Source organism: Callorhinchus milii, unplaced genomic scaffold (assembly GCF_018977255.1).
Source record: "Callorhinchus milii isolate IMCB2004 unplaced genomic scaffold, IMCB_Cmil_1.0 Scaffold53, whole genome shotgun sequence".
Taxonomy (NCBI): domain Eukaryota; kingdom Metazoa; phylum Chordata; class Chondrichthyes; order Chimaeriformes; family Callorhinchidae; genus Callorhinchus; species Callorhinchus milii.
The window spans coordinates 165694-192429 of NW_024704794.1; the positions used below are offsets into that span (position 1 = coordinate 165694).

General features: G+C 40.7%; 1 long non-coding RNA gene across 1 annotated transcript in view; it reads left to right on the forward strand.

Moving 5' to 3' along the window:
* The first annotated feature begins 558 nt into the window (after positions 1 to 558).
* LOC103188172 overlaps positions 559 to 26736 on the forward strand; it is a 38579-nt gene continuing 12401 nt past the window's right edge. Inside the window, exons 1-2 of the long non-coding RNA XR_488960.2 lie at positions 559 to 659; positions 15216 to 15386. This is a non-coding gene — a long non-coding RNA (uncharacterized LOC103188172). The remainder of the gene's footprint in view (positions 660 to 15215; positions 15387 to 26736) is intronic.

The following is a 26736-nucleotide window of genomic DNA, read 5'->3' on the forward strand; positions in this document are numbered from 1 at the left end:
CTGTTTGGGTTTATGACCAAAAAAAAATGCAATGAATGTATTCCATTTGCACATGGAAGTGCCACTGAATGCAGTCCATGGGGATCACAGGGCAGCATTCAATATGTTGATTCTTTCGTTTTCTTTACTGAAAACAGATGAACAAACCCACTCATGTTTCTAATAGCAATGATAAACATTTTAATTTTGTGACCTGGGAGGTTACAGGTCTTCAGTACGTGGAGTTATTGAACACATTTTGGGTCCCCAACACTTCTTAAATTGGTCATTTTGCTGCTCTGTGACCTGTGAAATGGGTTCAGGGGGCGAGCAGACAGGTATTATGTGCTATAAATTCCGGGCCAGGCTTTCTCTTATTGAGTTTCTTTCCCAAATGTGTTGATCCAGTTGTTCTCCTGGGAGGAGAAGACGTCAAGGTTGAAGGAAGAGAGAGATTTATCTGGGAGTCCTTCTCCTTGTCCCTCTCTGTTTGTTTATCTTGAAGTGATGATAAATGACGGTCATTTGAAAGCATAAGACAGTAATGAATTTTCCCCAGTAATAGTCAGATCTGGGGAGCAAAGTTTGTTTTGAAATAGGCTGCTCCAGTTTACACAGTGTTAGGGGAGGATGTGTTGCTGAGCTGTTCAAACAGAGACAACTAACAACTGGCGGTGTGGGTGAGTCCTAAAGCAACATATTAATTACGCATTACAGTACCACGTATGCTGACAGCGGTAAACAAACCCTTTAAATACCACCAGATTTGCATGGAAACACACCTACGTGTTCAGAATTGCTGCTGTTATACACGAATGTAACAGAAACACAGTGCACGTTTTTTTTCACAGAGTGCAAACAAAACCACAGTGATCCTCATCACTCCACACTGTCCCCACGGAAATCCAAGGCATCACTGACTATGGGACTGACTTACCTCATTGACCTTTGATTACTAAAACGTTGTTTCATCGCTACACAAAACATAGGATTCAGAGCCCTGCGATTTGACATTTCCGCGTCTGACATTTTGGGGGAAAGTTGTTTAGGTTTATTGAACTGAAGCAATGAAATGATTGAACACGGATTGCAACCAACCAGCTCCAGCTCCAGCTCCTCTTTCCCCTCCACCCACACACACACACACTCACACACACCTTTCACCCCCATCCCCCCAATTTGGTCAGATTGCTCTATCGCCTTGTGCTTTGCAAATCCAATGCTTATACAATTAATATGACAAGATGCTCACTTTCTCTCTCTGTCTCTGTCTCTCTCTGTCTGTCTCTGTCTCTATATATATATAGATAAACAGATGCACACACAGAAATACAGACACACACCGAGTTCAGCCTGAAGATGACCCGAATGCAAGTTTTCATACCAACGAGCAGTACACTGAAAAGACTTGCTCTGTGTGTGTGGGTGTGTGTGTGAGTGTGGGTGTGTGGTGTGTGTAAAAAAAAAAGGGCGAAGACTTGCAATGAATAAGGAGACTTTAAGTAGGGGGAGTGCTTTGAGGCAGAAATCATGACCAGCAGACAGGCAACTCTGCAAACCCCGCTGGAGCCGAGCCGAGCCGGAGGGAGGGAGTGAGGGAGGGGAGGGCCGCCCCGGGGCCGATTGTTGTGCGCAGTGTATGGCGGTGTGAAGACAGAGTGGAGCGTTTTAATAAAGAGGCCGATCTATAGGAGAGAGTCTATGGGGTGAGACCTCTGTGTGAGAGGGGAACAAAGAGCACATTTCTCTCGGATCTCCCCATCATCTCCATGGCTGACAGTGAGTAAGCACTCGCAGCAATGACTCCACTCCTGGATGCGCACTTCTCAGCGCTTTGCCAATAAAAACTTGCTGACACGGGGCATAACTTAATTTTCACGGTGCCGGGACAGCTGTATGGTGTAATCTGCCGTGGAGTGCCATTAAAACTTCAATGCCTTTAGTGACCCAGAAGCGAAACTAGACCGTGGAGAGCTTTTCAAAAGGTCTCAATCTCCACGATTTATGAGCCGGCGGCGGGGGGGGGGGGTTTCCACCCCAACTTCTTTTAAAAAAATAATACTAATACCAGACTCTTAGCAACTTTTTACCTCCCTCTGTCGGATCCGATCGTTATGATTCTGGATGCAAATGAATGAGATCTGAAGTGATCCACCCACCGAGGGACGGTGATCCCTTGTTTTTTAATAGTCTCCCAGGCACTCAATGGGCTGAGGCGAGACTCTATTAAAGTGACCCCCAGGGCAATGGGCCAAATTGCACCCAGTTGTTTCTCGGAGGTATTCATCATTCACACATTCATTTCCTTCTTTATGTGTCTCCTTTCATCATTTACGCCGCTCCGGGGTCCCCGGGTCCGGAGGACAATCGGCGTACAGTCTCCCGCAAGAGAAAGAAAAACGGGGTCATAAATATGTTAAATTCGTGCGCAGTTTAAGTGGCTTTGTAAACTACATAAATAGACCCTTAGAGTAATTAATGAATAAGAAACAGCGCCCAGGGAAGGAGTTGCAAAGAGAGAGAGAGAGAGAGTGGGGGGGGGGGGGGGGATTGGTTCTCTAACCCCCCCCCCCCCCTCCCCTCCACCCACCTCCCACCCCCTTTTTTTTGTACGAAACGTTTAGCACCTTGAAGTGAGTCCAACGTGGCACTGTTGTAATTGCACAATCAGCCAGGCTTGGGAAAATAGCACACTTTCAAACGCAAACTGGCAAAGTTTTCAAAGCAGGGAGAACGGGAATAAATAGTTTCCAGGGTCATTAAAATAAAAGGGTGGTGGGGGCCGAGGAGATGGACTCAGTCTGCAGAATGAACAGTCATACCGTCATCGCAAGGCTTTGCTCCATATTATATGGGCTTGACTACAATTTGGAGTTGTGTGGTGATCACACGAAAAGGCTACCATACATTTCCCCCAACAAACAAACAAACAAACATAGAGATGCACACGTTTGGATAAGATACTATAGCAAAATGGGTTGGGTGGTGTGATATGTTTGTTGGTGGGGTAGAGGAAAAGTAAAATTCATATGCAGATTCATAATTCGCACCGACTTGGTGTAAGTCTGAAGTCTATCATAGCTTACCACGATGTGAACCCGTAGTAAAATATTTTTTATACTGCACCTTCCTATCTTAGAAACACAGTAGCCCTAATAAAGGGGGTTAGTGGTGATTATAAATAAGGCAGCACTAAAACCAGGTCTGACCCCTTCACAGGGACACCATAAATCAAGTGTAAAAGTCATGGTGTTAAATTTGGAAAAGGTCACTGGGTTGGGATAAGGGTCAGAGAGAGGGGAGAAGAGGTTTGGAGAATGACTAAAGAAAAGAGAACAGGTGAAAAAAATAGAAAGTGATATGAACAGAGAAAGTAAGAATCTGTACAACATCTCAGTCAATCAGCGTATTTATTATTGAATTACTCAAAATGTTTGTGAGTTCTCAATGCTATATTCAATAGAATATATGTGCAGGGCTGCTCCCTTTTGATATTTTGGTATTTAGTGTTCATAGTTTGTCTGAAAAAAAACTCATCTCTTTATCACAGCCTGTTTCTAGGCAACAGGCATGCAATCATGGACACAGCAATGCAGATGGAGGCCTTTCGGCCTATCCAGTATAAACTGGTGCCAACTCCTCCACTGGAACTAACTACTCTAATCTCAATTCCCTGCTCTTTTTTCTGTACATTGGTTCCACGTGCTTGCCCATGTTGAAATAACTTTATTTGAAAATTCCATTGCAAGGTGGCAACCTGGTTCAGTTGGTAACACTCTCGCCTCTGAGTCAGAAGGTTGTGTTGTTTGAAATTTGTATTCTCCCAAAGGTGATGAATGATCCATGTTAGCAATAGATGCGATGTGCACAAGAAGAATATGAACAGCAGACTTTATTTTGAAGGAATAACTAGTTTTTTTTAATCTTTTAGCTGAGAAGTTTAAACTGATGTTCTATCTGCCTGTTCAGGTGGTTATTAAAGATCCTGTAGCATTATTTGAGAAGAGAAGAGAGTTTCTCCTGGTGTCCTAGCCTACCATTTTTATTTCATGGCTGTTTGTGGGATACTTCTGTGCACAATTATTTGCTCCCTTTGCCGACAAATATAGTCACAAAGAAACTCTGTAAGGAAGGGAAGAGTTCCAGAGGTTAGGGATATAATAATAATAATCCTTCAATTTGGTGGAGTGCCTTCGTGTAGTTGAGGAATCTCACTTTACAGGATATACTGTAAAGTGGATTGTCTGTATCTTGTGAGTGAAACGCAGCACGCAATGTCCCACAAACAGCCACGGGTGAGTGGCTCCATTTTTATTTGGGGGAATTGTTGGCCAGGACACTGGGAGAAACTTTCTTCTCTTTTCGAATAGTGACTTGGGACCTTTAACGTCCTCCTGAACAGGCAGACGGGACCTCGGTTTAACGTCTCATCTGAAGGACTCTAGCTCTGACACACACCAGCATTGCGTTAGAGTCTCATTTTAGACTTTGGGATTCTAAGTCCTGATATGGGGCTTAAATCCACATCCTTCTGAGGTGAGAGTGCTACCGGTCCTCCAGGTTGACACTCAACATAGACTCTAAAGTCTCTGTCACTGATGGTGGGGATATAATAATAATCCTTGCATTTGATACAGTGCCTAATCACATAAAGTCACAGAATATATTGTAAAGTGTAGTGACTGTATATTTTGTGGGTGAAACGCATCAGCCAATTGCAGAACCTGACATCAATCCACAAGGAGTCAGGGAGCCAGTAGAGTCATTGGAGCCTGGCGAAGTGTAAAAATAATGAATGGGAGTGCAGAGTTTGGTGCAGTTGAGGATGCGGGCAGTGGAGCTTTGAAGAAGCTGGAGATTATGGATGGTAAAACTAGAGAAACTAGCGAAGAGTGAAAAGTCAAGGTGGGAGGTAATAAAGGCATGGATAGGATTTCAGTAACATTCAGTGCGAGATAGGTGGACAATGTGTCAGAGGTGAAAAAAAGCAGCCTTAATCAGAGATTGGACTTCACATTATAAGTGGGTACCAAATAAAAATGGTAAATACAGTAATGGAAAACATTAGCAGAATAAGTTTGGGGATGAAATATGGCTTTGATAAATTGTTGCAGCATTCCCCGATGTCTCAATGGATAAATACACCATGGAGTGTGATACTGAACTGTCAGGAGAGGACAAAAAGAAAGAAATGGCAGGATTGAAACTTTGACTGTAACTAAAAGCAACCACATAACTACATGAGGAGTTCATTGTGTGCTTTTAAAAATTTTTTTATTAAAAGTAAAAGACAACACATCTTAAAGTACCAGATGCTTTTCTGACTACTGATATCAAGGACAATGGAGATTTACTAGGATTATATCAGGGATAAGTGGTTTGACCTATGAGCAGAGTGAAGGAATTGGGCCTATTTTCATTGAAACAGAAAGGTTGAGGGAAGATCTAATCGAGGTTTTTAAAATTACGAAAAGGTTTTGATAGAATAAATAGGGAGAAATTATTTCCATCCACCAATTTCAGATAATTAGCAAAAGAGTAAACCGGGATATTAGGAGGAATTTTCTCCACAGAGAGAATATGGAATGACCTGCCTGGTGTGGTGATCAAAACAGAATCTAAGCTTTTCGAGAGGGAACTAAAAATAAGCAATATACAACTGTATGAGGAAAAGTCAGGTAAATTTGCATTCGGCCATCCTCCTACCTTTCCCTCCCTGCCCTCCACACCGCACCCCCCCACCCCCACCCACTGATCCCAAACCCTGCTCAGGTGCAAATCCCTGACTGTCCCAACATCTTGGGACATTCTCCTGACCTGCAAGGCTCTATACAAATGCAATTGGTTGTTGTTGTAAATGGAATCCTCTTTCAGAGACCTAGCACAGACATTATGGACTGAATGGCTTCCTTCTGTGCTGTACATTTCTATGGCCCTAAGCAGCTCTAGAGAACTAAAATAGCCAAATTATGCCGTATTAATTCATTTAAATTTGAGACATTATTGATTATTTTTATAAAATAGCAGCTTTTATTAGCTTCGCCAATGAAACATGACCTATGGTCTGTACTGGGTTTATTGATTTCAGCTAATGGAGCAGAGGGAACATTACTGTTGGCTTTGGTGTCTCCAAGACTCCAGGTATATGTTTGCAAACTAACTCAGTCATTTTGCAGTTCCTATTCAAAATAATAGTAGTATCTTCAAAATAAAGTCGACTGTTTATATTCTACGTCTGCATATCACGTCTATTGGTAACATGGGTCATTCATCACCATTGGGAAAATACAAATTTCAAACCACTTTTACACAGAAAATAACAAAGTACAGCAAAAGGACTTTAGAAGCACCAAATGTTGTTCCTCGTAAAGCCCTGCTGGAGCCTTTAAAAATAAATCAGCCAGGTATCCAGCAATTCCTATTGTAACAAACAATCCTAGAACGACAAAAAGTTACAGCCACAGAAGGTGACCATCCAGCCTATCGTGTTTATGCTGGCTCTCCGAAAATGCTATCCACTTTGTCCCATTCTATTGCTTTTTCCCCATACCCTTTTATATTTCTCCTGCTAGAAGTGTGTGCTGAAAAAAGGACTTTTGGTCTATCTGATCTCATCCTTCCAGAATGCCCACCCTACCATCGCAGCATTAAGCTGCTTGTTAAACAAGTCCAGTGTCCTGGGCTTTTGCACAAGTAAACAGAATAACTTTGATGTCCACAGACTGTCTAATACTCAGCTCAACTCACAAGTCCTAACTGCTATGTAGTTGGAGTAGAGATAGCAGGAACACTGATTAGTTTGTAAAACAAATCCAAGTTTAGTGTGAATTTAGTGGCAAAATACCTGGAGCCAGTTTTGCGTTTGCTGCTAAATAAGGACATGTTCAATTTTAGTGCTTGATGGCCTTGTTCCAATTCAATCAGAGCAGAGGTTTGAAACTCCCAGTTACAAACAGGCTTATGTGCATAGCTGAATGCAATGAAGTAACTTTATGCAAAACTGTACTATAAAGCAGCAATTTTAGTACATTCCAACAAAATTATCTTCTTGTGCATGGTACACATTTTGCTCTGAAAAATAACTGAAAACTAAATATAAGGCTGGTGGCTGCTTTCTAACCTTTTCCTTGTTTTTTTGGCTCAGCTCCTAGTACATTCCTGCTGCTAAGTAGTCCTAAAAACCTAATATGTATGAAAACCTTGACCAAAATATGCATAGGTAGGTTACTGTTGACATTTCTTTGTGTCATTTTAAATAAAAAAGAGTTTACACTAGATCTCACACATCTTAGTCTAAACTTGGTCAAGAACAGGCTTGATATAAATCACATACTTCATTCCAGTAAGTGGTTAGGAAGCAAATTACTCCAAGCATTGGTATTTCCTATATGTAATATGTAGGTCAGACTAAAAGCATAGAAATGTGAATCGGAGATGCATTGGGAATTCAGAGCCAGAGAAAAGGTAGAGAATGAAAAAAGATGCTGTGAAGGGAGATGAGTATTTTCAGATAAGTTACGCTTGTCCCTTCCCCAATACTTTGTCTCTTGCATGAAAATAGAAGTCTAGGTTATGGGTTGGCTCTGTGCAACACTGATTGGAAAAGGCTTCCTGCAGGTTACATATTTGTAATTTCTATAAGACACCTATCAGCTTGAGTGAACAGATGTTTTAATAATAACAAGATTATGTAATTTATACAACATTTCCACAGCTGCAGTGTCACAGCACTTTAACCCTGCTCTTTAAAGTGCATCACAGAGAGAAAAAAACACAGTTGCCGTGGTTACATTCTTTGCCCACAGCCTTGGTGTCAGCTTTCAGCCTCAGCCAGATTCCATTATGCCTGTCAGATCAGGGCTCAGCTCACTATCCTTCATTACAGATCCTGATGAAGGATAGGAAAGGAATCTGAGTCAATTATCAAGCCAGTGACTCGCTTCTTAAGATGCACCTGATGAGAGAATTGGAAAATTAGGACAAGGGAAAACTATTTTAATCAAGGTATTAGAAATGTCACCACCTTGTTTCCTTCTGCTTAGAACCAGTTTTATGCCAGATGTCTTTTTCTCCTAAATTGAAACTAATTATTGTGGTCATTTATTGACAGGGATCAGGTTTCTTCAGGCATTTTAAAGGTTTTTGCACAGTGTCCTATGGCAAATCCTTTAACGCTCAGTGCCCCTAAAGCATTTTAAACCAAAAGGGCTGATTAGCTTTCCAGTTTTACTTACACTTGCGGTCTTCTTTTCCATTGGCCAATCTAAACCAGCTGTAAAAGTCAGAGTTCCCAGCTCCTGATTTGGGGAAAACCACTTCTCTGTGTAGTGTTAAACACCCTCCCTCATGCAAACAAACACTGAACAGAACCATGATAAAAGCACGGAAACTTTGCATTGTGGTGTTATTCTGTTAAATAGTGAACTAATGTCGTCTGTTCTTCAGCTAGTAATTATTCACGGTTAACTCTTTCCAGACTGTGATCAGACCATTTGATCTCTGGTGGACTGAATGCATCTGCTGAGAGAGGAATGACTTGGAGCCATGCAGAGTGAATTTTAAGCAGCATTCCTCTGCTCATAGGATCCCTGTGGTGTCTGGTAGCTCTTTTAAGATTTTTTTTAAATCAGTCAGATCACAATACCTTCAAGGAATTCAGGTGCTTTTTTATATAACGTTTACTATTTATGTGAGTATTGCACAGATGTATTTTACACACTCTGTACAAATTGTTTAGGATATTTATATCAAATGGACACCTGATTTGTTTCCTTTCTTTGAAGCAGTCACTGGTACCTTGGAAGAATAAGTACAGTGAACAGCTTTGCTGAAGATTGAAGGAAGATATAAACAGGTTAGCAGAACAGGCAGATGTATGGCAAATGAAGTTTAATGTAGGAAAATGTGAAGTGATTCACTTCGGCAGGAAAAATAAAGAAACTGTCTATATTCTATTGTAGGAACCTAAGAGGAGTAGAGGAGCAAAGATATCTGGGGATCCATAAATCTCCAAAAGCAGTTACACGTATATAAGACTATAAAAAATGGCCAATGGGGTCTTGAGCTTCATATCCAGAGGGATAGAATATAAAAATGAGGAGGTGATGTTGAATTTATATAAAACCTTGGTTAGACCATATTTAGAATATTGTGTCCAATTCTGATCTCCACACTATAATAAGGTTATAGCCATGATGGATAGAGTACAGCGTAGGTTTACAAGGATGATACCAGGTTTGGCAAGTACCTGTCAAGTGGAGGGAGTGGGCAGGTTGTTCGGGTTTTAGAAGGTCACATAGTTAGAGTAGGGAAGGACTGTGTAAGGCTTTGAAAGTGAGGATGAGTTTCCTGAACTTGATCTACTGAGAGATGGGAAGCCAGTGGAGTCAGGTGAGTATGGGGGTGATAAGCTCATGGACAGGACATGAGATGCAGAAGTCTGAATAATGTTGTTGTTGTTGTTGGTCTGTAGCTTGTGGAGGGAAGAGTTGGGAAGTACAGTGAGTAAAGAGGTGCCATAGTCAAGCCTGGATGTGATAAGAGAATGGATAAGGGTCTCGGCGGCCTACGGTGAGAGATAGTGGCGGAGGCAACTCATGTTGCGGAAGTCAGAGAAAGCTGAACGGGTCAAAGCATAAATGTGGAGTTTAAAGAACAGTTGAGAGTTGAACAAGACACTGAGGTTCCAGACTGGCTCCATGAGATGGAGAGTGCATCCATTTAGATTGCTGCTGTAAGCATCTGAGGTGCACTCTGAGACGCCGTCCGGCGTGGAGAGCGCGATATAAATCCCAAATCCAAGTTGTTGTTGTTGTTGAGGTGAGAAGGCACTGATGGGAGCCAAGCAGGAGAGTATCTATTTTGTCAACATTCAACTGGAGAAACGTAGCTCTCATCCAGGACTTGGTGCCTGACAGACAATTGGTCAGGACAGCAGTGGTTCTGGTGTCGAGTGTGGAGGCAGAGAGAAAAGATTTTGGCTCATCCACATACATGTGGAAGTTAACCCTATCCCTGCAGTTGACATCACTGAGCGGGAGCATATAAATATTAAAAAAGGAGAGGACCATGGACAGAGCCCTGAGGATTGATTGGCACATGTGATGGTGTAGGGTGGGAGGAGAAGCCCATGGCAGATATAAAGTGAGACCGTTGGGATAGTTAAGAATGAAACCAGGCAAGGACAGAACTGTGAAGGTGTAATAATAATAATAATAATAATAATAATAATCCTTGCATTTGATATAGCGCTTTTCACGTCGGGAGGACATCCCAAAGCGCTTCACAGAATATACTGTAAAGTGAATTGACTGTATATTTGAGGGCGAACGCGGCAGCCAATTGCGCACAGCAATGTCCCACAAACAGTCGTAGATTGAAAATGACCAATTTATTATTGTTTTTAGTTTTGGAGGGATTATTATTAGGCGTGTGGAGTAAGGAAACTTGCCCAAGGTTTCGCCCTGACCTGCCTGGAATTGAACTCAGGTCTCTCGCTTGCAAAGCGAGTGCTCTAACCACTGAGCTACAGGACTCCACGTAGCTGAAAGGAAAGGCAGTGGAAAAGAATAGAATGTTTGACAGTGTTGAAGGCAGCAGAGACGTGGAGGCACAAGAAGGCAGAGAAAGCCTTGGTCACAGATGGGGAGAATATCATTTGTGACTTTGACCAGGGCAGTAGGTGGTACTGTGGGCAGCATGGATATCGGATTGGAGGGGCTTGTGCTCTCACTGCACTATCAGTAGGCAGTTTTTAGCCATTCTCCCCCACTCTCTAGTATTCTATCCTGAAATCTTTCTTCCAGTTTGCTCTCTCCCTCCCTCCCTGCTTCAAATCCTGCCATCCTTTGGATGAGATGTTAAACCAATCTCCTTATCAGTGGATGTTAAAGTTCCCATGGCACTATATTCAAAAAGAGAAGGGGGTTTCTCTTGTATTCTGTCTGACAATCTCCCAAATAAAATTAGTCATTCACTTCATGGCAACTTGTGGGATGCTGCTGTGTGCAATTGGCTGCCAGGTTCCAGTCACTAAACTTTACAGGAAATCTTGTGCAGGGCTTTAAGATGTCTCAATAATGTGATAAGATCACAAAATCACTACATTGGTTTGCTTGCATGAAGAAGGTCCTTCTGTCCATTTATCTCATCCCTTCAGAACATTCCACCATCACAGCATCAAACTGCTTTTTAAATGAGGTCAGTCAGTGTCCTGGCCTCTACCTTCTTTCCTGGCAAAAAAACCCGTTATATATCAAATACAAAGATTATTTTTACAATATTGGAAACACCCAGTGTACAGAATCATGGTTATCATCAGCATCTCTCCATAGGATACCAAGGATGGGTCAGAGCCATTTACCCTGAGCCTTACATACCCACTAACAACAACAACTATAGGAGGAAAAACTTGCACATTGGAGGAAAAACGTCAACACCATCAAGAAAGAACATTGTTTACATCAATGGGCCCTGAATCTTTGTCCTTCACTTTTATACGAAGAGATGAAAAAGAGAATTGAAAGGCACAGGCATCCTTCTACCACCAGGCAGTAGATTTGAATGAAAAACAGTCGTGAATGGAGGAAATGTATCATCTTCAGATTGTTGTAAATGGACTCAGTCCAGACTCGATCGATTTCTTAGTAAGTGTAAGTTCATAGCCATATAAAACGCTCATAATGTGATACGAATTGGCATGAAATTGTAAGTCTCACTCAGAGAGGCAACAAGGATGAAAATGGAAACATTTACACTGATGCACCAGGGGTGCTCTTCTGAAGTTGGGTTAAATGTTGTACTAAACCAGGACTGTTCTATCCATCACCTCAATGAAACAAAAACAATTGTAAACTGAAGAAGTCCTTCTGCCCGATGCCCAGATCTGGTGTCAGTACATTAAAAATGATGGTTCAGAAGTAAAATAACTCTTGTACATGTGCAGAAGGTTGGGGACTGGGTATTGTAACAGGTTAGACAGTGGCCTCTGGAACACAGATTACACTGAAAAAATGTAAGTTTCCTTCACTTCTTGCTCAAATGTTAAAATATTGTGTGTTAAACAATTTGTGGCATTTTTTTTTAAAAAACAAGTCTCTCTGAGACAGAAAGGGGGAGAAACAAAGAGAGAGCGAGAGAGGGAAGAAGACAGAAAGAGAGAGAGGAAGAGAAAGAGAGATAATAATAATAATACTTGCATTTAATATTGCGCCTTATCACGTCTTCTAGACGTCTTAAAGCACAAGGTTTTGCCCTGCCGGGAATCAAACCCAGGTCTCTCGCTTGCGAGGCGAGTGCTCTAACCACTGAGCTACAGGACTCCACAGATAGAAAGGTAAAGAGAGAAAGGGGGGAGGAGACAGAGAGAGAGGGAGAAGCAGAGAGGGAGATGGAGAGAGGGGAGGGATTGTCTCCATCCCTCTCTCTGTCTCCCTTCCCTCTCTGTTTCCCTCTTCTCTCTGTCTATCCAGTCTCAACAAGGCAGCATTAGATGCACTAGGATTAGCCTCAGCTCCCTGGGTTAGGGAAAGAAAACAACAATAACAACAACAAGATTTCATTTGCGTTTCACGTCAGGAGGACGTCCCAAGGCGCTGGACAGTTGGGTCAGGACCCGAGCAGGGGAAAATGGTCAGGGTGAGGGGAGGGAAGGGAGGGAGCGAGGAGGGGGTAGAGAGTCGAGAGGGGAGCTGAAGGCACGGTCAAAGAGAAAGGTCTTGAGACCGGCCTTGAAGGGATGGAGATCCAGAGCCTAGAGGAAAATAAGGCAAGGCTCATGATCACTACACAGGGATCCTCCTGGAAGGTACATATTAGTTGAGAGCAGCATTGGCTTTGGCTGTGATTGCCCCCCACAGTCAAATAGCCTACAAACGCTTACTGTGTCGGCTCACATGAATAATGGGCAAGGTATTACAACAATTTACATTTAAATAGCGCCTTTCTCATCAGTCGGCCATCTCAAATGCTTCACACAGGTGACTGGGAGCCCAAATTTGGGGAAGGGGGTGGTAGCTGAGGGGGATCATGAGGTAGCTGAAAGCAGTCAAAAAAGGTGAGCTAGGGAGAGACAGCAACACCTATAGAACTGTACCTCAGTAAAATAAAATAAATGAATAAATAATAATCCTTGCACCTCATCACATTGTTGAGATGTCTCAAAGTGCTTCACAGAATATACTATATAATTAATTGGCTGTATATTTTGAGGGCAAAGGAAAAGGAGTCAAACTTGGGTGGGAGGGAGGGAGAGTGGGAATAAATTGGTGAAAACAAAGTACACGATGGGTACAAAAAAGAATAATACTGGCAGCTCTGTTCTTGAGAGACAGAAATTCACTAAAAAAAGCAAAACGTGCCTTGAGAAGACTCCATGGAATTTAAAGTGAAGAGGTTTTGCTGGGTAGCGAGATCCCATTATTGGCATTGCATTAGAATTGGCAGTCATGGTCAAAATACATCCAGGCCCATTGTTTGCTTCCTAGACAATTCCCATGTGAGGTACTTAAATGAACATTTTTCTTCAGAATATTTTTCAGGCCTCAGAAAAATAATTGGCTGAAGTGAGAGTACTTCTGAATGCAGCCGTTGTTCTGGAAGTTGAAATATTTCAAAACAAAAGCCTGTATGAATGTCTGCAAGGGAGATCATAGAGAGGGGGGGGGGGGGGGGGGGGTTGCCAGGAGTCCGTTTTGCAGAATTTTATCATATTGAAATGCTGCAAAAACAAAACTATTTTTTAACTGGAGTTGCAGATTTACAGCTGTCAATGAAGAGTTATATAATCCTCCCCTTTTCCCAGTGAACCCTGAGGTATGTGGTGTAAGTGAAAGTCTGGAAAGACTCTATAGTGCTGGGGTTTGCTGAAGTTTTCCTTGAAATGTGAAGGTAATTCAAACCTTGCTATTGGTGCTGGTATCATTATATTCACTGGTCTCAACTAGTAGGCTCCGATGACAGACAACTAACATATTTACTTAAGCAGAACCTGCTGAACATCTGATTAAATTCATTTTCCTCTTGAGAGCTGCTGAGTTCTTTTGCCTTGTCTTACAGCGTGCTTCCCTCCCCCTGCCCCCCACCCCTGCTCCCCTCACCATTAATATAAACCCTCTGCTGGAAGTGAGGGGGTGAAGAGAGCATCAGATATGGTTTAAAATGGCTTAAAGAATGATCTAAATGTCTGATGGATTCAGCACTGTGCTGGCAACTGTTTCTTAACATCTGTTTCATCCTGGAGTAATGTTACTTATTTTCTATTGAGATGACACATTAGATCAGGGAACACTTTCTTTCTACTGTCTTTAGGCAGTGATTTGTTTTTTGCAAACATTGATCTCATTATAACGTTTTGGGGAAAAAAATTAAACTTGCTACGGTGTTACATGGTTGACCTTATGGTGATGAGTGACTTTTGTATATTTTGGTGATGTCTAACATGCATGCCTTCAATCTCCACAGAGCCCAAATAAGCTACCATTTCAAGTAAGGAATTTCACTGTTTAACTTTACTTTGTATTTACGCCCTTACTGGACTGCACTGCTTGGTCTTTTGGTCAAATTAAGACATAAGGAAGCATGGAATGAGAAGAAATCGCTTTGTTCACCAAGCTCCTTTTGTGGACTTTCCTGAACTCATTCCCACCCTGAGGGACTGAATTTCCTCAGGTTGTGCTCAAGTTAAAGATTTAATCTCATTAACGATGAAATTGCAATAACTGCAATACCCCTGGTAATGGTTCAGAAGACCCTACAAAGTATGTAGCAACCCATAGGCCCCCATATCAGTGAGGCTTGATATCTCAGCATATCTACGCTGATTAAATACGTTTTCATACATACATGTGATTACATGTCAGTAAGATTTTGAACATGATTGACAAATTGTCTACCATATCCTAAGCTTTTTATTCCATAGAAGAATAAAATAATCATTTGATATATCTCCCTGTCTCAAAGAGTTTTACAGGATATACTGTAAAAGTGGATTGACAGTGTATTTTGTGGGCAAAACACAGCAGCCAATGTCACACAAGCAGCAATGTCACACAATCAGCCATGGAGTCAGTGACCAATTTGATTTCAGGAATTGTTGGCCAGGACACTGGGACATATAAACTCAAAAAAGATACACACTGATTTGTATATTCGTGATATTACACTGAGGCTTATATCATCCTATGTTACTTTACACATTTCTGAAGCCTGTAATGCACTTTACTTTCACTTTACTCTAGATATAAGCATGCAACATTTCATCACAAAGCTGTGCTGGATACAGAGCTGCCAAAGCAATGGCCATGGGGAGAACAAAATGATACGACAGATTCACACTGGAAGGTCACAGTGAGAAGCACGACAACTCACAGAAGTGACCCAATCATCTGAAGCTCAAATACTGAATAAAGGTACAATTCCCTCAGAAGCTTTCTGTGGACACAGGACGTGACCTGCTTTGTCTAGGGAAAGAAAGTAAGCGTCAAAACTTGACTTAGCTGTTCATTTGTCCTTCTTCAAATCCAATAATTGTTCCAGATTAGCATGATCCCACGCCTGACTTACAAAAGGGCCATCAATATCTTGAAGCTTCCAGTGTACAAATAACAATGTTCGCCTATTAGATCAACGGTATAGTTTCAAAAGTTGTATGGATAAAATCTTGTATGCCTAATAATTTAAACATTCTTATTTGGTAGCCACCAAATAAAAATCCATTTACCTGCAACCAAAAGCAGCCTGAAACTTGAGATTGGTTCTAATAACAATCCATGCATTTGGTAGCGCCTTACCACGTCGTCGAGCGCATCAGAGAGGATATAATGTAAAATGATTTGACTATATTTTTGGGCTGCACACAGTAATGTCCCACACACAGTCATGGATTGAGTGACCAATTTTATTTGGGGGATTGTTGGTCAGACAATAGGATAAACTTGCTTCTCTTTTCGAAGTGCCATTTGAGTCCTTAGTGCCATGGGATCCTTATTGTCGACCTGAACAGGCAGACAGGAGCTTGGTTTAATGTCACATCCAAAGGACGGCACCTCAAAAAATGCAAAACACGCTCAGCATTGCAGTGGAGTATCACCTTAGACTGTGTGTTTCCAAGTCCCAATGTGGGACTTGAACCTGTAACCTTCTGATCCAGAGGAAAGATTGAGCCAGTGGCTACCACTGAGCCAAGCTGACACACAATAATAAACTTGTTGCTTGTAGCCAGATGGCTCAACAATCTATACATTGCTCACAAAACCATCTACATCATCTGATCTCTTTCAATACAGAGACAGTTGTTTTCGCCAGGATTTAACAAGCAGCTGCTTTCTAACTCGTTTCATCTGTTTCTTTTTCCTCCTCAAATGTTACCTTTTGATCTTACAGAGTGAGACTGTGGGAATGAATTAATATCATTCTTCAAGGTCATGTTCAAAAAGGTAATTTTGTTTTAAAAGGTAAATGAAGTCTAAAAGAAGAACTTTCGACTCAAAGTCCTCCCATAAATACAGAAAAAAAATGTAAAAGTACGAATTTCTAGATGGGGAGAGACTAGATAGTGTTAATATTTAGAGGGATTTAGGTGTCCTTGTACACTAGTCACAGAAAGTTAGTATGCAGGTACAGCTAATAGCATGTTAGCGTTTATTGCAAAGGGGTTAGAGTACAAGAGTAGAGAAGTTTTGCTGCAATTGTATAGGGCCTTGGTGAGACTGCACCTAGAATACTGTGTGCAGTTTTGGTCTCTTTATCTAAGACAGGATATACTCGCTTTCGAGGGGGTGCAACATAGGGTCTAGGTTGGTTCCTGGGATGAGGGGCTTGACCTACGAATAGAGGTTGAGGATATAGGCCTATATCCTCTAGAATATGGAAGAAGTAGTGGTGATTTTATAGAAACCTATAAGATTCTTAAGGGTCTTGACAGGGTAGATAGTGTGAGACTGTTTCCCCTGGTTGGAGAATCTAAAACTAGGGATCATAGTCTCAGGATTAAAGATCAGCCTTTTAGAATAGAGTTGAGAAAATATTTCTTCACTCAGAGGGTAGTGAATTTATGGAACTTTCTACCCCAGAAGGCTGTGGATGCTAAGTTATTGAACATATTCAAGAGTGAGATCGATAGATTTTTAAAAACTAAAGTGATTAAGGGATATGGGGATAGGGCGGGTAAATCGAATCAGGTTAGAAGATCAGCCATGATCTTAATAAATGGCAGGGCAGACTCGAGGGGCCGATTGGCTTACTTTTGCTCCTATTTCTTATGTTCTTATGATTTCCCTATTATGAGGAATTCTTATTTAAGCACTGAAACTGAGATCCAGTTTCTCCTGCCTTCGCTGTGTAATCTTTTCTAGATTTAGGCAAAGGCTCCCAGCAGCTTCGTTGAATTTAATGGGATGCAGTCATCTCCTCATAATAGATGTTATTAAAGCAGCTTAGTGGAGGAAGAGCAGGGTCCCTAATAGTTTCTTATTGTAATAATAATCTGTGCACTTGATAAAACGCCTTATCGCATCTACGAGAAGTCTCAAAGTGCTTCACAGAAATATACTGTACCAGATCATTTCAAACAAACAGAAGCCAGGCTGTGTACACCGCTTAATTGGGATCTGCTGTGAAGACTTAGCCAGAAAGTGTGTTGTGCCCTCCCAAATGAGAGGAATCGGATTCGATTCCCGGGCAGAATGAAACTTTAGGCAAGTTTCCTTGCTCCACATGCCTCTGTTTACCCAGCAGTAAGGAACCCGATTATTAGTCAATTGGCAGATTGCTTTCCGGGATTGACAAGGGCTCAATTCAGTAGCTCAGCATTTGTGAGATGATCGGAAGGTGAGAAACTTGACCTTCTATCCTTGATGCTGAGAGCATCTGTGTCTTTCTTTTTTGGGTGGGGGGGGTAATAATTCCTCCAAAAAAAATAATAATTTTGTCACTCAATCCATGACTGCTTGAGGAACACTGCTGTGCATAATTGGCTGCCGTGTTTCACCCACAAAATACATAATCACTCCACTTTACAGTGTATCCTATGAAGTGCTTTGAGACATCTCAATGATCTGATAAGGGGCTACATCGAATGCAAATATTATTATTAAAGTGAATTGAAAGATTATAACAAAGATTTCTTGCTATAGGGAAGCAATAGTTCTACAATGGTGTATGTATAAGTAGAATAATTTGAACAGGAAATATTCCCTTTAGATATTATTTTTTGAATGTAGAATAGTGAATATGGAAAGTATACTATGCTGTCTTGGTTTAAACCTATGTAATCTCTTCCAGCCCTATTCCTTTGCTATTCTGATTCTGGTCTGATCACTACTCACTCCTTCCATCCCATCACAAGTGTCTGACTTCAGTGACAATGCCCTACCCACCAAAATCTCTTCATTTTATCTTCTCACTGTTGGCCTTTAAAACCCTCTTAAAACATATCTTTTTGACAATGCCTTTGGACAACATTGCGAAATCTCCCTTTTCCTTGGCTGGTGCTCTCTATTGTATCTATTAAGCTCTTCAAGGACGTTCAACCTATGGAAATGGCGCTAGACAAATGCAAGTTGTTATTATAATCGAGATCTTGTGAAGCGCTTTGAGACGTCGCAACAATGTGATAAGGCGCTAAATCAGATGAAGGATTATAGATTATATAATGCTGAATTGACCCTGTCTATCATCATTCCACGGCTGTTGTGACAAAGCCGACATTTCATCAGTGTGACAGGAGTGCACAGAACAACTCAGTCACTGAAGAGGCCTGCTCCCTCCACATTTGGTCTGCTCCCTTTGGTGTGATGTCCTGGATCAACATTTGCTCTTAAGACAACTATCAAACACACGCGAGATGCATTAGATTTCACTGACCTTACAATTTGGCTGCCTTCACACAAAAGAAAAGTTTATGTTGCCTGCAAAATAAATAAATGAGAATAATGTGAATGAAATTCACATAATGTGAATAAATAATGTGAATAATAATGTCAATAATGTGAATCTGTGAATAATGTGAATAAATTCACATTATTCACAAATATACAGTCAATTCACTTTACAGTATATTCTGTGAAGCGCTTTGAGACATCTAGAAGACGTGAAAAACGCTATATCAAATGCAAGGATTATTATTATTATTATTAACTGATCAGAGAGATAAGGGTTATTTTTATGGCATGTGATATTTGGGTCAATGTAAGGGTGTGATTTGAGTTTGCTTCATTTCCATTCCCCCGCTCCACCCTCTCCCTATCTCTCCAGCGCTGCATATGTCCGATCTGAAACACATTTGATTGTACTTCTTTTAGTTAACTCTGGACAATGTAAGAATAATAAAATATAATCCTTGTGTTTGATATCGTGCCTATCAAAGCGCTTCACAGGGTATACTGCATACAAGTGTGCTATGAAAAGACTTTGAGACATACTGTATTTACATCTATTTAGTTGGTTTAATTAACTTGTATATGACAATATATGTGGGTATAGTTAATGGATAATGTATGTGAGGATATTGCATGTGGATGATTGGAAGCACTTGTGTGGCTGCCGTTAGTCGTGTAAAGTTAAGTGTATATTATAGGGATTAGGTAAATATATATGAATGCCACTTTGGATATGTGGATGCGTGGTGATCTGAGAAGTGACTAGATACATCTTTCTACAATAGATGGGACATATTTTTTAAAGTACAATACGTTAGGATCTTTAATTAAACCAACTAAATATGTGTAAATATAGTATGTCTCAAAGTCTTTTTCATAACACACTTATCTGTTAACTAGCAAACCATCAGATAAACGACTGTGCGACATTGCTTTGTACAGTGGTGGTAATGTTTTGATTTGCTTCAAAAAATTTTAAAACTTGTTTACTAAGACACTCTCTTTCAGTAAAATAAGAATAAAAAAAACAGAAAATGCTGCCCACAAAACACGCACAGTGACAGCACTTTACAGTATATCCCGTGAAGTGCTTTGATAGACACTATATCAAACGCAAAGTGCATCTGCTCCCCACATACACATTCACCCACAGCCACAATCACACGTAATCCACAAAATATCCACACATATTTACCTACACATGTACACTTTGATTGATGACAAGTTTAGTTGTGAGATAAAACCAGTCTTGTATGAAACAGAATTGAGCACAAATCTAGAAAGGAAATCCAACTGAACACAGATTTGGCCAGTTTAATAAACTCAGACCTAAGCAAAATATATTGGGTCAGATCTTGATAGTTTTTTTTCATAATAAAAAAACAGAAATCCATCATATTTTAGTGTAGTCTTAAATCCATTGTTTTATACTTTAAGGTGGTCCAAATTTTAGATTTTCTACCATCCTAACAAATCAGTTTTCAAATTAAAACAAAATTAACATTTTTTTCACAACTTTACACAATCTTCATTGTTAAGGTCTTCAAGACTTTAGGCCTTGGGCCTCAGTATTTTTAACAAAAATGTAAACAGTGGAGTTGTTTTTTGCCAGTCTCTTGTGGCTGATTCAAGTTTTCTTTTCCCATTCATGATCTAACTGGTTAATTATTGTTTTTTTAAAAAATGAAATTAAACATTTGCTATCCTTAGTGATTTTACTCACTTTGCTTCTTCATGTCTATTTTCTGTAATGGAATGTAGGTTTACTTACAAAATACACACCTAACATTTACTTTACAGGGAATCCTGTGAAGCGCTTGGAGAAGTCCTCTTGACGTGGAAGGCGCTATATCAAATGCAATGATTATTGTTATCAATTAACCAGTGCAGCTGCACAATGAGGTACTCAGACCCCTGAACTGACAGCTATTGGCACGACACCTGAACTGTTTAATCTTCTCACACTGTCAAAATTCCTCATAGATTCTTATCATAAAATCTGACCACAGATTGAAGTAATCCTGAAAGAGTAGCTTTTTTTTGTACTGGAATTCAAACTAACCTGCTTTTGTATTTAAGTTGCTCTCTGCTTTGCTTCTCACTGTATCCAGTGTCACAGTCTACGTTCTGTTTTGTTAGCAAATCCAATCTGATATGGTGAAAAAACAATAAGTGAAGCGAGCAGTAGGGATACAGGGTTTAGTCATGTGAATGGGAGAAGATTCCAACCTCAGTTTTTTTTATATATATGTATATATACATAGATTTAAAAAATAAGTATGTCCCAATGTTACTACATAGACTTTCACTTTAAGACCATGTGAATTAATAATAATCCTTGCATTTGATATACAGTGCTGCGGCTCAGTGATTAGAGCACTCACCTCGCAAACGAGAGACCTGTGTTTGATTCCCGGCAGGGCGAAACGTTGGGCAAGTTTCCTTACTTCACATGCCTCTGTTTACCTAGAAAAAAACGGTTGTTAGTCGATTGACGGATCGCTTTTCTGGGGGTAATAATTCCTTCAAAAAAAATAAGAAATTGGTCACTCAATCCACGACTGTTTGTGGGACACTGCTGTTTGCAATTGGCTGCTGCGTTTTGTCCACAAAACATACAGTCAATTCACTTTACAGTATAATCTGTGAAGAGCTTTGAGACGCCTCGAAGAGGTGAAATGGCGCTATATCAAATGTAAGGATTATTATTATTATTATTATTACAGGAGCATCTTATCATGTTGTGAAAACATCTCAAAGCGCTTCACAGGATTTACAGCGCAGTGTAGTGACTGTGTATTTGTAGGGGAACGCAGCAGGTAATTTGCCTATAGCAGTGTCCCACAAACAGTCATGAAGTGAATGACCAATTTTATCTGGAGTATTGTTGATACATGGAGACACTCCCTTCTTTCCAGGTCATTGCTTTACACTTAAAAAAATAGTCATAATATTGGGACAGAAAAACTGTGCCAGTGCTCACATCTTCAAAGTGTATCCAATCCCATACTATTGCTTTCCTCAAAGAAATGTTTTATTTTTTTTGGTCAGCTCAGTGTGTGACACATGTGGAAACCCATCACCATGTTTAAGATACTCTTAAGCAAAGTGATGAGTTTCCGCATATGTCAGACACCCGGCTGACCAAAAAAAAGCTCATGAGTATCCAAACTGAACTAAGAATTCCATGCATCCCAAATACACATGGACATTCCAGGGATAGATTGTTGGAATTATGTTGCTCTTTGGTGCTGAAATGTCAGGTAGTTTATGACAGCAGCTCTACTCAACTCAAGTAACAGATGCTCAAGTTACAACAGCACAACAACAAAATTACATTTGTATAGCGCCTTTCACGTTTCGGACCTGAGCTGATAGTTGGGGTGAGGGCAGGGGGGGAAGCAGGGAGATCAAAAGCACGATTGAAGAGGAGGGTCTTGAGGTGGGTCTTGAAGGTAGCGAGGGATAGGGTGAGACAGAGGGACTGCGGGATGGAGTTTCAGAGGGTGGGTGCAGAGTGGCGGAAGGTCCGCCCGCCAATAGTGGGGTGAGTGAGGTAGGGGATGTGGAGCTAGACCATAGAGGGCTTTGAAGGTGAGGGCCAGGATCTTGAACTGTATCCTCTGTGTGATGGAAAGCCAGTGGAGTCAGGAGAGAATGGGGATGATATGGTAAGGGAGCCTGGTGCGGGAGAAGACATGGGCTGCAGAGTTCTGGATGATCTGCAGCCTATGGAGGAAAGAGTTGGGGAGGCCGACAAGCGGGGAGTTTGCATAGTCAAGCCTCGATGTAATGAAGGCGTGTATGAGGGTGTCAGCGTCGGAGCCGGGCAATGTTGCAGAGGTGGCGGAAGGCAGAGCGGACCATGACACGAATGTGGGGTAGAAAGGATAGTTGCGGGTCGAACAAGACCCAAAGGTTCCGGACTAACTTAGCAAGGTGGAGGGTGCAAACATGGATGGTGATGCTGTCAGCGCCTGAGGTGTGGAGGTGCTGACGGGAGCCAATCAGGAGAGCCTCGGTCTTGTTAACATTCAGCTGAAGAAAGTTAGCTCTCATCCAGGACTTGATGTCTGACAGTCATTCTCTGAAGTTACTCTGAAAATGTTCCTTCCTTGCGTTTTAATTTTATTTGAATCCTGAACCTGCAATTGCCTTTTTATTGTTTTACATTAATCCTACATGTAAAGTTGTTTAAGGCTTCAATAAAGTACAACAGTAATGTTATTTCAAGACTAGTACTGACAATAATCATAATAAGTATAGAGCAGAAACACATTAATAGACATTACCAAAAAAAACAGAGATTAAAATGTAAATTTATGAAAATAATCGTTGGTGATCTTTTATTCCACCTGGTTTAATAGGTATCTGTTCCAGAATATTTCACCTTTGGAACAACGTGCAGTGTGAGATATGAACTGGAGAGTGATGACAGGTGAAAAGCAATGCTTTCCAAATTTAGCCAGTGCCCATAAATCACAATAGAACCATAGAAATTTACAGCACAGCAGGCAATTCAGCGCATCGCGTCTATACTAGTTCTTTTAAGATCTTTAGATCCTTTAAGATCCTTAAAAGAGCCAGCACAGACACAAAGGGCCGAATGGCCTTCTTCTGTGCTGTAAATTTCTATTCTCTATTGTGATTTATGGCTTCTAGGTGAATTTGGAAAACATTGCATTTAATTTGTCATGTTTCAATATCAATGTAATAATAAAATAAATAATAATCCTTCTATTTGATATAGTGCCTTATCATGTCTTCTAGACGTCTCAAAGCACTTCAGAGAATAAACTGTAAAGTGAATTGATGTATATTTGTGGGCAAAACACGACAGCCAATTGTGCACAGCAGCTTACTATTATTATCATGAGGGAGTGCCATTCTGGATAGAGCTGCTATGATAAAGCAATTTCATTGTCCAGGAAGACTTTAAAAAGAACATATACATTATACCAAAGTAAAACTTGTAAATTCTGAGATACATTTGCAGTCATCATCCAACAACATCCCAACAGCTACTGGATGGGGTGGGGAGAGGAGGCGGGAAGAAAAGGTGAAGAAGGGGAAAGCAGATGGCTAAAAAGCTATTCTTGAAAAAGGTATCTGTGGTTATTGATGAAAAGTTTAAAATCTAACGATGAAGTTGTGATCCATGATTTCTTTTGGATTTGCTTTAAGAATTTTGTACCATTTTTGTAAGTCAACTCTTTAGGCCATTTTGTGACATCCGTAATTCCCCAGTGGATTGGAAAATCAGGAGATCTGTTCCCAGATGTTTCCCTGTGCTACCCTGTAAGCAGTTGCACAAGAGTGGATTGGGATAATGGGGGCAATTTTACGCTATTTGTTAATTGGATTTCTGAATTAAGAAATTGTCAGTGACCCCAACTCGTGGGGATGTTGCTCCAACTCTTTTGATTTCAGAATGCGTTTCCCTTGAGTCTCGGATGATGTGCATGATGTACTTCCAGTTGTGGGAAGGTGTCCCCATTCGGATTTCTTAATTACAAAATCCCACAAAATTGACCCTGTAATATTCCCTCTCCTTTTTGTCCAAACCCCTTTCCTCTGCGCTCTATCTTTCTCTCTCTCTCTCCCTCTCTCTTCTAAACAACTGTGTAAAGGTTAAGAATTGACCAAGCTGGAGCCTCATCGCCTATTATTGTGCTGCCTCACCTACAATTACTTTTCATACCCTCGGGGGGGCTGTCATATTACAATCAGAATGGATCCCATTTCTATTTAGATGTTTAAATACAATTTCCTCATGTTCACAAAGGGATATTTTGTGCCTCAAAACCCTTTAAAATATTATTAGTTATTCCTGATGCAGAACAAAAGACCTTTGCTTTGTGTCACAGATATACTCTATGCCTGAAGCATGACATTCTTTTCCACTAATGTGACACGTTGAAACCCAAAACACAGTGTATTTTTGGCCATTGGCAGAAGAAGATAAATGCATTTCTGTTGCCTTGTGATTGAGAGACGTCGGGACCTCTAACTTTATCTGTGGCTTCAAGCAAAAGAGAGAATCTCCTCTCCTTTTTTACTGTTGTGTTTACATAGGTTTTGTTGAGGAACCAAGAGAGAAGTGGAAAAGGACATAGCAGTAGAAACAAACACATATTGCCAGACAATTCATCCAATGTTCTAACAACAAACAGGCTGTCAGGGAAAATATTAAAACTCTAGAGTTTTACACAAAGGGATTTGGAAATAAGGAAATGAGGACATCAGTAGATAATAAGCACAATACTTAATAATAATAAAATCCTTGCATTTGATATAGCGCTTTTCACGTCTTCTAGACGTCCCAAAGCTTATTAAATGGATGCTTTTTTAAGTTGTTTTTTACAATATAAAAATAATAATAATCCTTGCATATGATATAGCACTTTTCACGTCTTCTAGACATCTCAAAGCGCTTCACAGAATACGCTGTAAAGTGAGTTGACCATATATTTGTGGGTGAAACGCGGCAGCCAATTGCGCACAGCAGTGTCCCACAAACAGTTGTGGATTGAAGTGACCAATTTATATTGTTTATTTGTTTTTTCTTGTAGGGATTATTACCATGCGTATGGAGTAAGGAAACTTGCCCAAGGTTTCGCCCTGCCAGGAATCAAACCCCGGTCTCTTGCTTGAGAGTGAGTGCTCTAACCACTGAGCTACAGGTTTCCTTTTAAACCAGGAGAGACACTAACAATATGCTGTCAAATATCTTGTACATTATGTGAGCTCAGGATCAGCAAAGGGGAAACTTTACATTGATTTAAGCGTTTGAAAAGTAATAAATTCCCTATGTAGATAAATTATGAAAGCCCAAGGTATTTAAAGAGCCACGGGAAGAAATGTGTAAAGCACCGAAGATGATGTTGAGGGAGTCATTGAACATTGGGGAGGTATCAACAAACTGGAAACGAATAATAAATAGATTTGAGAACTATGGAACCATTAGCCTGATCTCAATAATGAACAGGATTCCCAGTGTAAGAGGGATGGACTATGAGTAAAGACCAGAGAAGATGAGCATTTCCAGCTTCAAAATGATCGATCACAGGAGGAATCTAATTGAACGTGAAAGAAACTCTAAAATGATAGAAAGCATAAACCCGGGCCAATAATTTTAGAAACGCAAAGTCAAGAGGATAAGCGAGTACAGGTTCAGCATTGAGAGGTTGAGAAGAGGGATTAGCCTGGATCAGTTGGTAGCATTCTTGCCTCTGAGTCTGAAAGTTGCAGGCCTAAGCCCCATGTCAGGACTTTCAGCTTTTGTCTAGGTTGATGCTCCAGTTCAGTACTGGGGGAGGGAGGCATTGTCGGAGGTGCTATCCTTTAGGTGAGATGTTAAACCAAAGTCCCCGCCTGCCTGTTCAGGTGAATATTAAGGATCCCATGATACTGCTTAGAAACAGAAGGAAGTTTCTTCTCGTGTCCTGACCAACAATCCCCAGGTTTCAAAAAAAAGTTAATGGTGATTAATGGTGATAGCTGTACATGGGATATTACTGTGCAAAATTGACTGCTAAGTTCACCTCCAAATTCACAGTGACTACACTTTGCAGAAAACTCTGTAAACCACTTTTGAGACTTTTCAAAATAAAATTTAAGTATTTATATTTTAAGTAGTTATTTAAAAGCAAAACACCAGTAAATATTGCTTGTAACCAGCTGTAATGACTTACCAGGAAGTGTCTGAGACAAGAAATCAAGATGTATTGAAAGTGCTTGATGCTATAATAGGAAAACAGAAGGGTGGATATTCCTGAAGAATGAGATCAAGTGGGCAGAAGGACCTTCTTCATCAAAAACATCTCTTGTAATATTGTGTGAAATGACCAGAGCCTGGCACCTGTCCCTGAAGTAGTGAGAT